This window comes from Triticum dicoccoides, chromosome 2B (genome assembly GCF_002162155.2).
Source record: "Triticum dicoccoides isolate Atlit2015 ecotype Zavitan chromosome 2B, WEW_v2.0, whole genome shotgun sequence".
In the NCBI taxonomy this organism is placed as follows: Eukaryota; Viridiplantae; Streptophyta; class Magnoliopsida; order Poales; family Poaceae; genus Triticum; species Triticum dicoccoides.
Genome location: NC_041383.1, coordinates 138,964,908 through 138,970,606, shown reverse-complemented (window position 1 = coordinate 138,970,606; position 5,699 = coordinate 138,964,908).

Here is a 5,699-nt window from a genome sequence, read left to right as displayed (position 1 = left end):
AGTGCTTTAGGGGTTTTCAGTGCGGAAAATCATAGAAAATCCTTACAGCGTCGGAACGCGACAAATTTTGGTGTGCGTGCCCTGCATGGTCACTGTGGCCCGTGAAAAAAAATGAGCGACTTATGCGAATGCGATGGAGAGACGTACGGCCGAGGGTCCCCTCCACCCATACCGAAACCACCGGGTTGCACAGCAAGTGCCAAATTGGTTTGCCGGAATGCACCCAACTTTTGGCAGCGCGTGTGGGGACCCGCCCGGGGACCGCACGCCAGAGATGAAAGAAATCGGACTACGAACACACGTTGCGTCACGTCCGAGCAGTGCTTTAGGGGTTTTATGTGCGGAAAATCATAGAAAATTCGTACAGTGTTGGAAATATGCCCTAGAGGCAATAATAAATTGGTTATTATTATTGTATTTCCTTGTTCATGATAATCATTTATTATCCATGCTATAATTATATTGATAGGAAACTCAGATACATGTGTGGGTACATAGACAACACCATGTCCCTAGTAAGCCTCTAATTGACTAACTCGTTGATCAATGGATGGTTACGGTTTCCTGACCATGGACATTGGATGTCGTTGATAACGGGATCACATCATTAGGAGAATGATGTGATGGACAAGACCCAATCCTAAGCCTAGCACAAAGATCGTGTAGTTCATATGCTAAAGCTTTTCTAATGTTAAGTATCATTTCCTTAGACCATGAGATTGTGCAACTCCCGGATACCGTAGGAATGCTTTGGGTGTACCAAACGTCACAACGTAACTGGGTGGCTATATAGGTGCACTACGGGTATCTCTGAAAGTGTCTGTTGGGTTGGCACGAATCGAGACTGGGATTTGTCACTCCGTGTAACAAAGAGGTATCTCTGGGCCCACTCGGTAGGACATCATCATAATGTGCACAATGTGACCAAGGGGTTGATCACGGGATGATGTGTTACGGTACGAGTAAAGAGACTTGCCGGTAACGAGATTGAACAAGGTATCGACATACCGACGATCGAATCTCGGGCAAGTACAATACCGCTAGACAAAGGGAATTGTATACGGGATTGATTGAGTCCTTGACATCGTGGTTCATCCAATGAGATCATCGTGGAACATGTGGGAGCCAACATGGGTATCCAGATCCCGCTGTTGGTTATTGACCGGAGAACATCTCGGTCATGTCTGCATGGTTTCCGAACCCGTAGGCTCTACACACTTAAGGTTCGATGACGCTAGGGTTATAGGGAATAGATATACGTGGTTACCAAATGTTGTTCGGAGTCCCGGATGAGATCCCGTACGTCACGAGGAGTTCCGGAATGGTCCAGATGTAAAGATTTATATATGGGAAGTCCTGTTTTGGTCACCGGAAAAGTTTCGGGTGTTATCGGTAATGTACCGGGACCACCGAGATGGTCCCGGGGGTCCACCAAGTGGGGCCACCGGCCCTAGAGGGCAGCATGGGCCAAGTGTGTTAGGGGACCAGCCCCAGGTGGGATGGCGCGCCCCCCCACAAGGGCCCAAGGCGCCTAGGGTTTGGGGAGGGGGCACACCCACCTTACTTGGGGGGCAAGTTTCCCCTCTTCCCCCCTTGGCCGCCACCCTAGATGGGTTTGGGGCTGCCGCACCCCTTGGGGTGGGAACCCTAGAGGGGGGCGCAGCCCCCTCCCTCCCCCCTATATATACTTGAGGTTTTGGGGCTGCCGCACCCCTTGGGGTGGGAACCCTAGAGGGAGGCGCAGCCCCCTCCCTCTCCCCTATATATACTTGAGGTTTTGGGGCCGCCACACATAAGAGTTTCCACCTCTCCCTGGTGCAGCCCTACCTCTCCTTCTCCTCCTCTCCCATGGTGCTTGGCGAAGCCCTGCAGGATTGCCACGCTCCTCCATCACCACCATGCCATTGTGCTGCTGCTGGACGGAGTCTTCCCCAACCTCTCCCGCTCTCCTTGCTGGATCAAGGCATGGGAGACGTCACCGGGCTGTACGTGTGTTGAACGCGGAGGTGCCGTCCGTTCGGCACTAGGATCTCCGGTGATTTGGATCACGACGAGTACGACTCCTTCAACCCCGTTCTCTTGAACACTTCCGCTTAGTGATCTACAAGGGTATGTAGATGCACTCTCGTTCCCCTCGTTGCTAGATTACTCCATAGATTGATCTTGGTGATGCGTAGAAAATTTTGAATTTCTGCTACGTTCCCCAACAGTGGCATCATGAGCTAGGTCTATTGAGTAGATTCTATGCACGAGTAGAACACAAGTTGTTGTGGGCATTGATTTTGTTCAATATGCTTACCGTTACTAGTCCAATCTTGTTTCGACGGTATTGTGGGATGAAGCGGCCCGGACCGACCTTACACGTACACTTACTGAGACAGGTTCCACCGACTGACATGCACTTGTTGCATAAGGTGGCTAGCGGGTGCCAGTCTCTCCCACTTTAGTCGGAACGGATTCGATGAAAAGGGTCCTTATGAAGGGTAAATAGCAATTGGCATATCACGTTGTGGCTTTTGCGTAGGTAAGAAACGTTCTTGCTAGAAACCCATAGCAGCCACGTAAAACATGCAAATAACAATTAGAGGACGTCTAACTTATTTTTGCAGGGTATGCTATGTGATATGATATGGCCAAAAAGAATGTGATGAATGATATGTTATGTATGAGATTGATCATGTTCTTGTAATAGGAATCACGACTTGCATGTCGATGAGTATGACAACCGGCAGGAGACATAGGAGTTGTCTTAATTTATTGTATGACTTGCGCGTCATTGGATAACGCCATGTAATTACTTTACTTTATTTCTAAACCATTAGCCATAGTAGTAGAAATAATAGATGGAGAGACAACTTCATGAAGACACGATGATGGAGATCATGATGATGGAGATCATGGTGTCATGCCGGTGAAGATGATGATCATGGAGCCTCGAAGATGGAGATCAAAAGGAGCAAAATGATATTGGCCATATCATGTCACTTTTTTGATTGCATGTGATGTTTATCATGTTTATGCATCTTATTTGCTTAGAACGACGGTAGTAAATAAGATGATCCCTCATTAACATTTCAAGAAAGTGTCCCCCCTAACTATGCACCGTTGCGAAAGTTCATCGTTTCGAAGCACCACGTGATGATCGGGTGTGATAGATTCTAACGTTCACATACAACGGGTGTAAGCCAGATTTACACACGCGAAACACTTAGGTTGACTTGACGAGCCTAGCATGTACAAACATGGCCTCGGAACACAACAGACCGAAAGGTCGAGCATGAGTCATATAGTAGATACGATCAACATGAAGATGTTCACCGATCATGACTAGTCCGTCTCACGTGATGATCGGACACGGCCTAGTTGACTCGGATCATGTAATCACTTAGATGACTAGAGGGATGTCTATCTGAGTGGGAGTTCATTAGATGAACTTAATTATCCTGAACATAGTAAAAAGCCCTTTGCAAATTATGTCATAGCTCGCGCTTTAGTTCTACTGTTTTAGATATGTTCCTAGAGAAAATATAGTTGAAAGTTGACAGTAGCAATTATGCGGACAGTAGAAGGCTTATGTCCTTAATGCACCGCTCGGTGTGCCGGACCTCAAACGTGGTCTGTGGATGTTGCGATCATCTGACATACACGTTTTGGTGACTACATGATAGTTCGGTAATGTTAAATGGTTTAGAATTGAGGCACCGAAGACATTTTTGAAATGTCGCAGAACATATGAGATGTTCCAAGAGCTGAAATTGGGATTTCAGGCTTGTGCCCACGTCAAGAGGTATGAGACCTCCGACGAGTTTTTTAGCCTACAAGCTGAGGGAGAAGATCTCAATCGTTGAGCTTGTACTCAGATTGTCTGGGTACGACAATCACTTGAATCGAGTGGGAGTTAATCTTCCAGATGAGATAGTGATGTTTCTCCAAAGACATTGCCACCAAGCTGCCAGAGCTTTGTGATGAACTATAACTTAACAGGGATAGATATGATGATCCTTGAGCTATTCGCGATGTTCGACGCCGCAAAAGTAGAAATCAAGAAGGATCATCAATTGTTGATGGTTAGTGAAACCACTAGTTTTAAGAAGGGCAAGGGCAAGAAGGGATACTTCATGAAACGACAAATCAGCTGCTGCTCTAGTGAAGAAACCCAAGGTTGAATCCAAACCCGAGAATAAGTGCTTCTGTAGTAAGGGGAACAGCCACTAGAGCAGAATTACCCTAGATACTTGGTAGATGAGAAGGCTGGCAAGGTCGATAGAAGTATATTAGATATACATTATGTGTACTTTACTAGTACTCCTAGTAGCACCAGGGTATTAGATACCGGTTCGGTTGCTAAGTGTTAGTAACTCGAAATAAAAGCTACGGAATAAACGGAGACTAGCTAAAGGTGAGCTGACGATATGTGTTGGAAGTGTTTCCAAGGTTGATGTGATCAAGCATCGCACGCTCCCTCTACCATCGAGATTTGGTGTTTGCGTTGAGCATAGACATGATTGGATTATGTCTATCGCAATATGGTTATTCATTTAAGGAGAATAACAGTTACTCTGTTTATTTGAATAATACCTTCAATGGTCTTGCACCTAAAAAGAATGGTTTATTGAATCTCGATCGTAGTGATACACATGTTCATGCCAAAAGATATAAGATAGTAATGATAGTACCACTTACTTGTGGCACTGCCATGTATGTCATATTGGTGTAAAACGCATGAAGAAGCTCCATGTTGATGGATCTTTGGACACACTCGTTTTTGAAAAGTTTGAGACATGCAAACCATGTCTATTGGTGTATATGCATGAAGAAACTCCATGCAAATGGACCGTTTGGACTCACTTGATTTTGAATCACTTGGGACATGCAAATCATACCACATGGGCAAGATGACTGAAAGCCTCATTTTTAGTAAAATGGAACAAGAAAGCAACTTGTTGGAAGTAATACATTTTGATGTGTGCAGTCCAATGAGTGTTGAGGCACGCAGTGGATATTGTTATGTTCTTACTTCACGGATGATTTGAGTAGATACTGAGTATATTTACTTGATGAAACACAAGTCTGAATTATTGAATGGTTCAAGTAATTTCAGAGTGAAGTTGAAGATCATCGTGACAAGAGGATAAAATGTCTATGATATGATCATAGAGATGAGTATCTGAGTTACGAACTTTGGCACGCAATTAAGACATTGTGGAAATTGTTTCACAATGTTGGGGAACATTGCAGAAAATTAAAATTTTTCCTACGGTTTCACCAAGATCCATCTATGAGTTCATCTAAGCAACGAGTCAAGGGAGTGAGTTTGCATCTACATACCACTTGTAGATCACGTGCGGAAGCTTGCAAGGTGATGATGGAGTCGTACTCGACGTGATTCGAATCACCGATGACCAAGTGCTGAACGGACTGCACCTCCGCGTTCAACACACGTACGGGACGGGAGACGTCTCCTCCTTCTTGATCCATCAAGGGGGAAGGAGAGGTTGAGGAAGACAGCTCCACCGGTAGCACGACGGCGTGGTGATGGTGGAGAGGCAGTAATCCGACAGGGCTTCGCCAAGCACACAACGGAGGAGGAGAGATGTTGGGGAGGGGAGGGCTGCGCCATGGAGGGTGGTGCAGCTGCCCTCCCCTCACCCCTCTATTTATAGGGGGAAGGGAGAAGGGGGCCGGCCCCTCTAGAACCC